The following is a 15,198-nucleotide window of genomic DNA, read 5'->3' as shown; positions in this document are numbered from 1 at the left end:
TCCGTATAAGAAAAGGAACCAAATATAAAAAAAAAGTAGCTTAAAATAAATTTGAACTAACAATGATTGATTAGGCCCGGGCTGGTTTGCTCATGGTAGAGTCTGCAGGCATATGGATGTCTGGGGTTTAATTCCCAGTTATGGCACACAGAAGTGACCGTATGCTTCTCCACCCCACCCCTCTCTCTCTTTGTCTTTTTCTCTTACCCTCCCACAGCCATAGCTTGATTGGTTTGAGCTCATCAGCCTGGGTGTGGGTGGAGCCTCCAGCTCAGGCACTAAAAATAGCCAGGTTGTGAGCATGGCCCCAATTGGCAGAGTATCAGCCACAGACAGGGGTAAGCCAGGTGGATCCCAGTTAGGGCACATGCAGGAGTCTGTATCTCTATGTCCCCTCCTCTCACTTGAAAAAGAAAAAAAAAATGGCTGATGATTAAGAAACAAGAATAGCAGCAACTAAAAACTATAGATACATCACTGGGGACGCACTGATCAGTGTTTTCCTCAAGACTGCAGCAAAATATTTAGTGGAAGCCGAGTTTCACTGGAATCCTCAATTACCATTCCCAACAAACTCCAAAATTGTCCTATTTAACATGTACAGATTCCAAATTTTAGTAATAGTGAATTCCTGATATCGAAACTTACTAGCATGTAGCACTTGCTTATACTTAAAAAGTGAAATGATGATATCATATGGCACATCACTTGCTCAGCACAAAAAAAAAAGCTCTGTGTTTTATCCGCTTTAATCCCTTAAAGACTCTCAACAGCTTTCTATGCTGGTCCAGCCTTCATAATTCCTGCATTACATAAAGGTCACACTAGGTAAAAAACCCCTCGAGCAAGCAAGTGCCCACTACTTTCCTGGCCACCTGATCCTTGGACCAAAAGAACTTATTTCCACAATAAGTTCCTAGTCCTTGAAAGAGCAAACGTGCCTTCAAGGGGAAAAGAAAAAGAAAAACACACAACAGTCATGTCGACACTGGGTTTAATATTTACTCTTCTCTTTCTTAGGTCAAGGCTAAGCAGTGTCAACTGGGTTCCTGCTGAGTTCTTAACCATGTTCCTTCAACAGTCATTTTTCAGGAAGTTCAGTTTTCTGGAAGAGATTTAAAAAAAAAAGTTCCTGGGAGAAAATTAGCCATACTTATATTGTTGAAAGATTCTAATATTCTTTTTTCTCTCTTGGTTGGGAGTGTGGTGCACATGGCACATGTTAAATTATTCACTGTTCATATAGCACTTCCTTTGGGTATAGCTTTCCTTATTCTCTACAACCAGGAGCCATTTTTCTAGTCACCTATGGGGGGGGGGGAGTCCTCAGGTTACAACAGTCTCAACATATGATTTTTCAAGTTTATGATGCTCACTCCCATAAAAACTTAAAAAAAAGGTTGAGACATGAGTGTTTTGGCTTATGCTGTTAGCATCGTACCTACAGACTACATGGACGAATTAGTTTGGTTGCATGAGACAGAAGAATATGCAGTAACAAGGACTGTTTGTGTTTGTGTGTTCTAGATTATGATTCTACAATTGTGTTAGGATAGGTAAGTGACTTAGGCTAGGGTGTGTTTTGACTTACAACAAAATTCGGGTTATATCACTGTCATAGTAACGAAACAGTGTCTAACCAAGGACTCCCTGTATGTGTTTGCAAATTTATCTCCTCCACCTAGACTGTTAACAAGTTGAGGGCGAGGATGATGCCCAGTTTACCCCCGCTGGTCCAAGACCATGTAGGTCAGTAAGCAGAGAGTGGAGGACGGCGGGATGTCCACTGCAGCGCCCTCTGCTGGCTCCACCAACTTGGTCTAAATTCACCAAGACTTCTTTCTCTCCTTCTCTTTTACAGTATCCCCCAAAACCCTTCCTTAATTAACCATTTACACATAATTCTAGTCTTAAGGCTTTCTTCTGAGGATCACCAGCTACGACGTCAATCAATAGGAATTAAAATCCGACCACTGGCGATATATATACAATTAATAGCTACCATTTTGCCTCAGTCAAGGGTCCTTGATGTCCAAGGAGGAGACACCCTGCTCAAATGAGCTTGAATGGAAAGTTTATAGAAGACTCTAAATTCCAGAGGTACACCATAGCCTTGGGGAAATTAGGAAGTCACCTTAACTTGCTGGGGCCACATGGTCTCTCTTCTCTGATTCTCTCATTACTTGTTCTCCTCTTTTGTTTTTTGTTTTTTTTCTTTTTTGCTATAGTTCATGTTTCATCAACTCCAGTCTAATGGGCTTTTCTCTCAACATGCTAGGCTGTTTCTCCATGCTGTCTCTCTCTCTATTCCCCTAACTGTCTGGGCTCTGGCTTTGTTTCTGCAAACACTTTTCTCCCTTTATTTTCTACCTTCTCCATGAACCCTTTCCCAAGAATTGCAGTCCTCCCCAAAGGCCCATGGCGATGTAGGCATTCCAGGGATCCAAGGACCCGAGAGTTCACAACACATTGTAAGTTCTTGGCTTTGTGCAGCAAAGAATTAAAAAACAAGTCAGTAGAGCTTAAAACAGAAGTGTGTTTGGCCCTGGCCGGTTGGCTCAGTGGTAGAGCATTGGCCTGGTGTGCAGGAGTCCTGAGTTCGATTCCTGGCCAGGGCACACAGGAGAAGTGCCCATCTGCTTCTCCACCCCTCCCCCTCTCCTTCCTCTCTGTCTCTCTCTTCCCCTCCTGCAGTCAAGGCTCCATTGGAACAAAGTTGGCCCGGGCGCTGAGGATGGCTCTGTGGCCTCTGCCGCAGGCGCTAGAATGGCTCTGGTTGCAACAGAGCAACGCCCCAGATGGGCAAAGCATTGCCCCTGGTGGGCATGCCGGGTGGATCCTGGTCAGGCACATGTGGGAGTCTGTCTGACTGTCTCCCCATTTCCAACTTCAAAAAAATACAAAAACAAAAAAACAAACAAAAAAACAAAAGTGTGTTTATTAGTGAAGCAGTGAGACTGAGAGTGGGCTACTCCACAGACAGAGCAGCCCCCCTAAGTGAAATCTGCTTCCTACAGTGAGGTTCATTTATTCGGGGGAGGGGAGTTAGGGTGTTCATTAAAGGGAGGAGTATCAAGATCTTCCTGGGTCAGGAGTGATTTCTCAAGGAGCTCTGAGGGCTATTTTGGGTTCTTCTATGGGCGTTCCATTTACGATCATGGGCATGGGGTGTGTTGTTTAGCATGCTAATGTGTTACAATGGGTGTATAATGAGACTAGGGATTACCATTAGGTAAAATTAGTTGCCGTATTGGGAGGTGGTCTTTCTTCTTCACAGTTTCTATAGCTTTTATCAATTGCAGCTGTTCTGCAATATATACCCTATTTCAATAGAACTGTTATATTTTATCCTTTGGCCCATGTTGCCTGGTAAAGTCAAGTTGTCTTCCCTACACAGAGAGTAAAATCAAGGAGAGAACATGCCTCCTACTTCTGCTGCTTTCTCTGCAGCCCTTGGCATTCTGAGCACACAGTCAACAAAACAGCTGCATCTGCTTTGTGTACTGATTGGAGAAATCAAGCTTTCCTATAGCACCTATTTCAATGCCTTGCTCATAAGCTGTATTTCTGGCCCTCGGGCCTTACCCCTGCAGTGTGAGTTTGCTCTACTTCCAACTGCCAGTATCTGCATCCCTTTGCCAGAGGGCTCTCTTCCAAACAGCAGAAAGCCCCGCTGGCCTCAGCACTATTGTAGATTGGACAGTCTGGGAGACTAACCTCTGACAGCCCTCAACCACTGGTCCTTAGGGGATGGTGGATAGAAAACCCAGTCCCCTGCCCTTCGAAAGTCAACTCCGGGACTTCTACACTGGCTCCCAGAGTTCCCCACTGGGCTCCATTTGCCCACAGTGGTAACTTACTCATGGCCGTCTTTCCTTCCTGTCTCACTTCTGCACTTCCCTATTAGTGTTTCCTGGGATCACCTCCCAAATCAACTACTTACACTTGTTGTCTTGTGGCAGGGTCTGATTGTGGGGAAACCCAGATTAAGACAATATTCAACAAATTCTTATGGAATGAATGGATGGAAAGGTGATTTTCACCTTCTCCTTCCAGGCAGAGAAGCCAGGCTAGGGATGGAGTTGGGTTTCTCAGACTGGTAGGATAGAAGGCTCAGTCCATTCTGTACCTCAACAGTGGAAGCACTCAGGAGGGGGAGGCTGCACAGGAATTACCTTAAAACTCAAAGCACTGCATGCTTGGGGGCAGCTGTGACGTTCACTCCGGCGCCCGGCTAGGCCTGGAGAAGACGGGTGCTGACGGCACGGCAGCCCACGAGGTGGCCCAATTTGGGATGGGCGGTATCTCTCTCGGCATCCCAGAAGACAGACCCTGTTTGTCCTGGTTTCCACTGATCCTCAAAGGGGGGCAAACCAGGAAAAAGTAATAACTACAGTACAGTACTACTAAACTGTTCGCTATCTTTTTGAGCAATATTAGACTTGAGTTATGAAATCAGAGAAATGTCCCCTTCCTGCACTTTAAATTTTGGAACAATGTCTACCCGATAAAGTAATTTTTCTGAAACAAAACAGACAAAAGCTCTACAATTGCTTTCAAGATGATGGGGGAAGCCTGACCAGGAGGTGGCGCAGTGGATAGAGCATCAGACTGGGGTGCAGAAGGACCTAGGTTCGAGACCCCGAGGTTGCCTGCCAGCTTGAGTGTGGGTTCATCTGGTTTGAGCAAAAGCTCACCAGCTTGGACCCAGGGTCACTGGCTCGAGCAAGGGGTTACTCGGTCTGCTGCTCACGGTCAAGGCACATATGAGAAAGCAATCAATGAACAACTAAGGTGTCGCAATGCGCAACGAAAAACTAATGGTTGATGCCTCTCATCTCTCCATTCCTGTCTGTCCCTGTCTATCCCTCTCTCTGACTCTCTCTCTGTCTCTGTAAAAAAAAAAAAAAAAAAAAGATGATGGGGGAATGTTGTTACCTGTGATCAAATGAGAGGGCAGTTTGAGTATTTCTGATGGTTGATTGCATAATTCACGTTCTTGACTTCTTAGTGCGTTATTCCTTTGTTTGCACCAGGAGTGCCATTGCTCAATCAAATGTGAAAAGACTTCACAAGGACTGTTTTCATGATTATCTACCAAGTTCTTGCTTCAACTTGTTTGCTGAATCAAATGTCTACTTGTGGTCTCTGGGAAGCTCTTTATTTCATTAGCTCTTTTCTTAAAGAGAAGTTAATTTACTGGGGAAGGAAGGCTTATTCATTCTAGGTCAGTGAACATTAACACTTTCTAATAATTAGTTCCAAGCCCCAATTTCTACACAGTTAACCAGTTCAGCAAAACCATGGTTCACAATAAATTGACCTGTTTTTAGAAGAACCACTGCAACCCAACGCAAAACGTAATCTCTCACAGAATCACATTAATTTGTCATTACAGTCAAAACAATTTGCAATACAGCAAAGCAACAATTAGAGCAAATGATGCTTATCTCTTCCTTGGGGGTATTCTTTAAGACAGCTCTGTCATAATGTTAATTTGAGATCTGCCTGGCCATCCTGGTAAAAACCATCTTAATGGATTTGCAGATTTCTCATTGTCTTCCATTGTAAAAATGTATAGTAAATTTCCTACTCAGCTATACATAATCAGAAGATGAACATCCTCACTACCATGGACTTGAACTTGAATAAAAAGTTCCCAGAGCCTCAGCTGTGGTGATGCAATGGTTAGCAGGGGTCCCCAAACTTTTTATACAGGGGGCCAGTTCACTGTCACTCAGACCATTGGAGGGCCGGACTATAAAAAAAACTATGAACAAATCCCTATGCACACTGCACATATCTTATTTTTTTTTTTTTTTTCATTTTTCTGAAGCTGGAAACAGGGAGAGACAGTCAGACAGACTCCCGCATGCGCCCGACCGGGATCCACCCGGCATGCCCACCAGGGGCGACGCTCTGCCCCTCCGGGGGGTCACTCTGCTGCGACTAGAGCCACTCTAGCGCCTGGGACAGAGGCCAAGGAGCCATCCCCAGCGCCCGGGCCATCTTTGCTCCAATGGAGCCTTGGCTGCAGGAGGGGAAGAGAGAGACAGAGAGGGAAAGCGCGGCGGAGGGGTGGAGAAGCAAATGGGCGCTTCTCCTGTGTGCCCTGGCCGGGAATCGAACCCGGGTCCTCCGCACTCTAGGCCGACGCTCTACCGCTGAGCCTACCGGCCAGGGCTGCACATATCTTATTTTAAAGTAAAAAAACAAAACGGGAACAAATACAATATTTAAAATATTTAAAATAAAGAACAAGTAAATTTAAATCAACACACTGACCAGTATTTCAATGGGGACTATGCTCCTCTCACTGACCACCAATGAAAGAGGTGCCCCTTCCGGAAGTGCGGTGGGGGCTGGATAAATGGCCTCAGGGGGCCGCATGCGGCCTGCGGGCCATAGTTTGGGGACCCCTGGGTTAGAGCATCGACCTGAAATGCTGAGGTCGCTGGAACAAAACCCCAGGCTTGCTTGGTCAAGGCACATATGAGAATTAATCAATCAATAACTTAAGTGAAGCAACTTCAATCTGTCTCCCTCTCTCTCTGATTCAATAAAATAAAAATCTTAAAAAAAAAAACAAAAACAAATGAAAATGTCTCAGAAAGATAACATGCTAGATGAAGGAAGGTCTTACACAAACCCTCCCTGTACAGATGAAGGATGTCTTCCTACTGTGAATTACCATGGGAGCCAGAATAATAGGCCTTTCCTATGAGTATGTTACCCTCATGGCCAAAGGGGCTCTGTGGATGTAATGAAGTTAAGGCTCTTGAGATGTGGAGTTATCCTGGATTATCTGGGACTGGAAAGGCCGAATCTAATCACAAGAGTCTTTAAAATCACAGAACCTTTCCCAGCTGCAGAGGAATATATGACTACAGAAGGATGGTTGAGGACATTTAATCTTACTGGCTTTGAAAATGAAGGAAGAGGCGACAAGTCAAAGAGTGGGCAGCTTCTAGAAGCTGGAAGAGACACATAGGGAGAACGAGGCTAGGAACTGCCTGCTTCTGATAATGGCACTTTGATATATGGTGGGAAGTCGAGCCTCAGAATCGTTTTTTGTTGGATATATTCAATCAATAAAAGCCACCTATGACAAATGACTCAAGGTACAACATGCTCTGCCCTCTCTGAAGGACTAGTTTGCTGTATCCCTCCCCTCACTCACACCTGCTCTAAAATTACAACCCGACGGTCACTTCACTGAGTGGGCATGGTTTTACATAGCCCTCTGCATGTTGCAAGCCACTTATCCCTTGTAGGGACAGACACTAATTTAGCAGCCCCACCACCACTTTCTCACAGGTAATGTATTAGATTACCCAGCTGGGGTAGGGGGTTGTGTCCTGTTCTTCACGCTTCCCCATACACATACCCTTCCCTAATTCCTTCCACTATAATCTTACCGTGGGCCCATGTGGCTTGCTTTGGCCAGCGGAACATGGACAGAAGTGGCGGTGTGCCAGTTCTGAAGCTCTCTGTGCCCGAAGAGGCAGCACACCTTCCTGCTCACTCCCCTTGTGCTTCAAGAATGAAAGACACATGGAGCATAGCCACCCTGCTCAATCAGCAAACCTATGAGCATGATAAACCATGCTGATTCTTACACACTGCTGAAATATGGGGTGGCCTGTTACAGTGTGTTTGTAGTAATAGTTGACTAATATACCAGCCACTAGCTAAGCAGGAACAGATTCTGAGAGTCTTGGCCACAGCAAGTGAAGTTTCCTATAAGAAAAGGCAGAGTTTGTAGGAATTTCATTTTAGTCATTCCCTATCCTTTTTATTTATTTATTTATTTATTTATTTTCTTGCTTTCTGTAATTATAGAATCTTAGAGATAAAATACCCACGTTCCCCCAATTTTTACAGCTAGGGGCAATCATATGACCCAAATCTAGACAATGATAAGTCTAATTATGCAGGAGATTCTTAAGAAGACGCTTGCTGTCTTGGTAAGAAGAAAAGGGACTTCCGTTATGGCCCTTCTCCCTTCTTCTTGCTTCGAAGGCAGTCGTGATGTCTGGATCTATAGCAGCCACTTACAACCAAGAGAAAGCACATGGGGAAAGCCCAGGAGGAAGGTACAAGAAGGCTGGATCCTTGATGATGTTACTGAATAGCTAAATCTGCAGCAACAAATGTCTATCTCCAGTTTTCTTTTTTTTTTTTCCTTTATACTTTAAAAAAAAAAAATTGATTTCAAAGAGAGAAGTATGTGGCCTGACCAGGGATCAAACCAGTGACCTCTGCCTATCTGGATGATGCTCTAACCCAGGGGTCGGGAAACTTTATAGCTGAGAGAAGCGTGAATGCCACATATTTTAAAATGTAATTCCGCGAGAGCCATACAACAACCCATGTACATTACGCATTATCCAATAAAAATTTAGTGTTGTCCCAGAGGACAGCTGTGATTGGCTCCAGCCACCCGCAACCATGAACATGAGCGGTAGGAAATTAATGGATTGTAATACATGAGAATGTTTTATATTTATAACGTTATTATTTTTTAATTAAAGATTTGTCTGCGAGCCAGATGCAGCCATCAATAGAGCCACATCTGACTCGTGAGCCACAGGTTCCCAACTCCTGCTCTAACCAAACTAGCTATTCAGCCAGGGCTCTCCAGTTTTCTTTTCCCATGAGGTACAATCAGTGTCTATTTTGTTTTCATCCCCATCGGATGGGGTTCTGCTATCCACAGTGAAACGCACTGCTAACTGATCTGCTTACTTTAAGGTCTGACTTAGGTCTGGCACGGTCTGTTTATGCCAGAAAAATGTCTCCTCAGTGAATATAGGAAAAGTTGGGATAGAAGGACAATAAAGTTTTCATCATCTACTGTGGCGAGGTGGAGGGAAACAGCTGTCCCACTTTTTAACATCAAAAAGAAGTCCCCACCCTGGCCGGTTGGCTCAGTGGTAGAGTGTTGGCCTGGTGTGCAGGAGTCCCAGGTTTGATTCCCGGCCAGGGCACACAGGAGAAGCACCCATCTGCTTCTCCACCCCTCCCCCCCTCCTTCCTCTCTGTCTCTCTCTTCCCCTCCCGCAGCCAAGGCTCCATTGGAGCAAAGTTGGCCCGGGAGCTGGGGATGGCTCTATGGCCTCTGCCTCAGGCGCTAGAATAGCTCTGGTTGCAACAGAGCGATGCCCCAGATGGGCAGAGCATCACCCCCTGGTGGGCATGCCGGGTAGATCCCGGTCGGGCACATGTGGGAGTCTGACTGCCTCCCCATTTCCAACTTCAGAAAAATACAAAAAAAAAAAGAAGTCCCTTAGGAATGGAGATGGGGTAAGCTTGAGTTACTTCGCTCTGTCTTGATCTAATTGACCTACTAAATTCCACCCCACCCACCACCCTTAGCCTGTTCCATGAAACTTGCTCCAAATCTAGCCAGCATGAATCACTACTTTCCTTAAAGCCTTGGAGTTGTTTGTTTTCCTTTAGGCATGCCCACAGCTGGACATCACACTTGAACCTGCATGAGTCCAACTGTTTATGTGTCTTTACTTCCCTACGAGGATGGTGTCTTAATAGTTCCTGCAGATCTCTTGCAGAACCTAGCAGAGTGCTCAGAGCACACCAGGCCTTTAGTAACTGGTAGTAGCTATTAATTAAATAGAATGAACACGAACTTGCTTTGTAGCATAGGCCTAACATTGCTCCCAGGCTCAAGGGTGTATCTGGAAACATAACCAGTGTTTGGCAGCAAAAACAGGTTCAGGTTAGGATGCATACTACTGCAAAGAAAGCAGGCTAAGAGAGAAATGAGGAGACAAGAAGGGAGAAAGGAAGAACATTCCGAAGTCACCTTCAAAGAGACCAGATTCTCTTTATAATGTACTCCCCGTTGGGAGCATTCCTATACAAGTGCAGATGACAAGGAGTCAGCAACTGGCATGGTTTGCAATTTTTACCCTGTTCCTTAAAATATAACTTGGGTTACTCAAACCTTTTAGTTTGCACTATTCAAAAAGAGGACAGAAACTCTCAGCTATAAAGTAATAGAACGCATAATATAGAAGTGAGGTGGTGGGGTGTCTTAGATTGGGTTCCCCAAAAGCAGGCTCTGACACAAAGATCTGAGCCCCAATTGTTTATTTTGAGATGATCCCAGGAAACACAGCAGAAGAATAGGGGAATAAGGCCGTGAAGAAAAGGAAGTTAATACAGGTGCATTAATAAATGAAGCTATACCTGTGGGTAACTGAAACTTAGTCCTAGTGGGGAGCTCTGCATAGAACACACCTTCAAATTGTTTCTCATGAGTGATGAGGAGCCGAGATATTTGTCCACTGATTCCCTATTTCTCATTGGTTGGGGGCCGTTCCTGGGAGCGTGGTCCTGCAGCCAAAGAAAGCCGTAGGCAGAGAATCTAAGGTGCTTACAGTAGGAAGCCATTGGCACGTACAGAAATGCTGATTTGGGAGTAGATGGGCAGGGCATCAATAGCATCTACTACATGGGAGAACGAGAAGACGAGGAGCAGAGGGGCTGAGGATGAGGGAGCAAGGAATGAGGATCACTCACTTGGGAGGGCTGAGATCGGGATGGCCGGGGTGGTACGCCAATGAATGTAGGTGGGTGTCCCACTGAAACAGATGGAAGGGTCTGTAATACAGCTCCTGTTTATCTCTATTGCCTTTAGAGTTTAGAATATCTTCAAAATCATAAGGGTCAAAAATGACATCAAACACCCTTATGTTCTATAATGGAGGAATGATAGAGTATAATCATACAGTGGAACATTCTAGAGCTATTTAAAATTATGATTCACTAAGAGTGAATTATTTCACAGTGAAGATGCTTATCATATTATGTTCAGCAATTTAAAATCTTTAAAAATCCAATATTTTATATCCAGTAGGGCTTCCACTATGTAAAATAATAATAATAATAGTAAGCTACCAAATTAATGTTGAAAGAACATTATTTTTTATTATTATTTTTATATTTTAATATTATTTAAAATACATTATTTATTACTATTATTTTATTTGAGTGTTGGGCTTCTATATGTAGTTACTTTTCTCTGCATCTTTACAATTTTCTAAACTTTACATATTTTCCACAATGAACACATACTACATCATAACTTCTCACAAATTCTTTGAGAAAATTTGACACTCGTTGTCAATAATGACCCTTAAAATGACTTTGCTGATTTGGCCCACCTGAGCCTCCGCTGTTAGGTTCTATTCAGGACTGTGTTTAAGGGAATCAGCTCTCGAGAGTCTTGTATCTCTCTCTCTGTTCTCCTCATTCCCCAAGAAGTCCATGTCACACTCCAGTTCAGCCATCACCAATGTGCATTCATTCATTTAAATAAAATTTTATAGAGTACCCATTGCGTTTCAAGCATTACCTTAAGAAGTAGATGAAACCGGATATAGTCCCAGCCCTCAATGAGGGAAGTAACAAAATAAAACAAATAAATAAAAATTTACATGTTTGAGGAGTACTATGCAAGAGAGATATTTGGGGGGGAGTGGGGGAACTAGTAAATTTGGATCTAATGGGGAAGGCTGCTCTTAGGAAGCGAGATTCACTCTAAGGTCTGAAGGATGCACGGGAGTTAGCCAGGCAGATGTTGACTGGGTTGCTAATGTGTGCGTGGGGTCACCATGCTGGGGTCATGAGATGCTCTGTTCAATTCTCTGCCCTCAGAGACCTAGCCATCTCATTGTCAAGCCACAGTCAATTTTCCTAAAATAACTGAGACTGAGAAAAAGAAAAACAGTATTGGATAATATCCCCCAATGTCTATAGGAAAATGTGAGAGTTCAAAGGAAGATGAAATCCATAAGGGCTAAGTAAGCAGGCAAGACTGGAAGAAATATAGCTTGGGTTCAGCTTTTTTTGCCAGAAAAAAGGAAATGTGTCCCAAGCAAGGGTACAAATGCCCAGAGGGATCAGTACTGGGGATCATTTTCCTGGACATTGAGAAGACCAGCAGGAGCAGAGAGTAGGATGGCTGGTAGATGGAAGGAAGGGGCCATCCCCGGAAACCTGGTAAGGATGCTCGCGCTTGATGTGATAAAAACTAGGGAGCAAAAAGTGACGGGATGAAAGTGGTCCCTAACAGGCATCCCCAAACTATGGCCCGCAGGCCGCATGTGGCCCCCTGAGGCCGTTTATCCGGCCCCCCACCGCACTTCTGGAAGGGGCACCTCTCTCACTGGTGGTCAGTGAGAGGAGCACTGTATGTGGCGGCCCTCCAACGGTCTGAGGGACAGTGAACTGGCCCCTGTGTAAACAGTTTGGGGACCTCTGCTAGGAGGATTATTGTGGCCGAGCATGCTCCCTGGAAAGAGAGGGGCCAGAGGGGCTGGCGACAGTGGTCCAGGCAGCAAGAGAGAGTCTTACAGGAGAGATGTTCCCCCTTTTATTTGGGGGAAACCAGGATATAAGAAGTTCACTGAATTTTTAGCCTCTACAAAGGAAATTTCTATCAGAAAGAGAAACATTATATTGCCTAATATAACCTGTTTCATCTCATTTATTCTCTCCATCTGTCTCCTATAGCCAAGGCAACATATTAAAACTCAGACTCTTTCCTGTTCCAGGAGCCCTCTGCACAGAGGAGGCCAAGTTTGGAAGTTATCTAGGACTCAGCTTTCTTTGAGCAAACCCATGGGTTGGGAGACCTTTCTCCTGCTCTAGGGAACTCCTCTTTCCTACCCCAACATTCCCCACTCACAAAGTTGCTGCCAGCTGCGGTGGTGTGGGAACAAGGGTGGGAAGCGCAGGTCCTGTTGGTAAAGGGCCTCCTTAGCCCAAACCTCACCGGAAGCACTGCGGAGAATGAGGGGGAGGAGAGGCGCGGCTTCCCCAGCAGATGGTGGCCGAGAAGGCAGTGCACGGTCCACCCTCGCGGTTTCCATGACCGACCACTTCTCCAGCTAGAACATACCATGGTAGGTCATTTTTCTAATGTGGCCCTCTACTTAGCTGTTCCTGTTTTCTAGATCTCTCCAGGAAAGGTGAGTTCCTAAACGTCTATGGTATGCAGACACTGAGAAAGAAGATACCTACTAAGAAGGGCTCCTGGTGGCTAACTGGGCTCAAATTTTTAAAACAACACGCAAGCCTCTCATGCAAGCCACACTTCAGGGAGAAGGCTGCACTGAACTGTCTATCTGCACTGTGCTCCTGCCATCTGAGCCACCCTTAAAGAGGAGTTCCTGCCTGACTAGGTGGTGGCATGGTGGCACAGGGGATAGAGCATAGGACTGGGATGCGGAGAACCCAGGTTCGAGACCCTGAGGTCACCAGCTTGAGCACGGCCTCATCTGGTTTGAGCAAAGCTCACCAGTTTGGACCCAAGGTCGCTGGCTTGAGCAAAGGGTTACTCAGTCTGCTGAAGGCCCACGGTCAAGGCACATATGAGAAAGCAATCAATGAACAACTAAGGTGTCCCAACGAAAAACTCATGATTGATGCTTCTCATCTCTCTCCGTTCCTGTCTGTCTGTCCCTCTGTCCCTATCTATCCCTCTTTCTGACTCTCCCTCTGTCTCTGTTAAAAAAAAAAAAAAAAAAAAAAAAAAAAGAGGAGTTCCTGCAATAGTATTTCAATCAATAGGACTTAGGCTTTCCCATTCCATTGGAGCTGTGCAGCTATGTCCTGATCAGCATCTTCACTGACCAATCAGAGAAGCTCCATTCTAACGAATCAGGACAGTGCCTTTTGGACCAATCAAACTTCAAAGATATGGAGTCCTCATTTGCATAAGGATGGACCAATCAGGGACCAGGGGTTAGGACTTCTGTCTGTATATGCTAGCTCCCCTCTGGCTGGGGAGCTCACTTTCCCTTTCCTTAGAAGACCGAGGACTGTGTTTTTCTGGTTGGGGCTGAAACACCAAAGATGTCTCCCCAGAGTAGAACAGACCAGCACAGGAGCAGAACTGTCTAGCCAGAGAAGGCCCTGGCCCCAGGGCCACCTGGCAGCCATGCTGTTCCACACCTGTACTGCTTCATAATTGAGCTGCAACCCTAATGAGCTTTTCCATAGTCATGCTGTCCTCACAGCTGGGTGGTGTCATAGCTGAGCTGTTTGCACTGAATAAAGCTTCCTTCTTCATCAACCCCAAACTGGGGGTTCCTGTTGGTACTGAATTGATGCCAACGACCTTCAGTTGCCAGGGGTTATGTCTCACTATATATTTTAAGGGCCTTTTGAGCAATAATGCAGAAGCCACCTTAGTTTCTGCTTCAGTGTACATGGCAAAGCCTCAATCAGTACAGCACTACAGTTTCTATGTAGGATGAACTAACATGTGGCAATCTAGTTATCCTATGAGACTTCCATTAAACTGTATCTGTATAGCAAGATACTGTTTTTATTTTGATTTTCTGTTTACTAGGGTAGAAATGGAAATGATGGGATACTAAAACCCACACCTTCCAAGCCTGTCCTTGATACCAGCACTGAGCCTGAACACTAGTTTGTTCGTTTGTTTGTTTTTTCAAGTAGGGACTCATAAAAATCCTACAACCTCACCTTACTGTCACTCCTAGGACAGAACAGGGCCTTGGATTCAGAAATCATTTATCAGTGAATAAATTGGTCAATTAGTTATCCAACTTCCATAACGGAACTGACTACTTCTTTTTCATGGGAAGGTGAACACCCGAGAAAGTTCTCAGGAATCGGATTCATGGTAAATACCCATAGCAGACCGGGCCTGACCGCTCCCGCGGCCTCTCCAGGGAAACAGCGCACAGTTTTCCTGGGTCTCTGAGGCCCTCTAGTGGCGGTCTTAGGCTGAACTCTCTCCTGAACTCACCGGTCCTTCTGCCTCCTCCAAGATTCCCCAGCACTGAATTTAAGAAGAAAGAAAAAATCCTTTTCATTTTTCTTTTTGCTTCATCTGAAAATCCAAAAAGAAAGCAGGGACGTCTAGTTTCGGACACCATCAAGCTTCTTCTGGCTTCTTAACATTGCCCTGGTTGGTTTGTATTTAATGAGCTTTGAACGCATCTCACTGCCTGTTCTATGCTCTCTCCTCACCCCAGATAGATACTTTCATTTGGTCTCTAGGTTCATTTTAGAGCATCCCGGACTGCCTTTTTCTCACAAACACCCAGGAAGGGCCTAACTGAGTCCTTTATGTGCCAGAGGGCAGATGTCCCTGCCCCACCAGCCAAGGTGCCCTCGCGAAGCCTCTGTGTGACTCCA

General features: G+C 45.1%; 1 non-coding gene across 1 annotated transcript; it reads right to left on the bottom strand.

Moving 5' to 3' along the window:
- Positions 1-6,108: 6,108 nt before the first annotated feature.
- Positions 6,109-6,184, bottom strand: TRNAS-AGA (transfer RNA serine (anticodon AGA)). The gene has a single exon. It is a non-coding gene; the product is annotated as a tRNA-Ser (tRNA).
- Positions 6,185-15,198: the final 9,014 nt, after the last annotated feature.

This window comes from Saccopteryx bilineata, chromosome 6 (genome assembly GCF_036850765.1).
Source record: "Saccopteryx bilineata isolate mSacBil1 chromosome 6, mSacBil1_pri_phased_curated, whole genome shotgun sequence".
NCBI lineage: Eukaryota > Metazoa > Chordata > Mammalia > Chiroptera > Emballonuridae > Saccopteryx > Saccopteryx bilineata.
The sequence above is the reverse complement of the archived record's forward strand: the minus strand, read 5'-3'. Positions and strand labels throughout refer to the sequence as shown.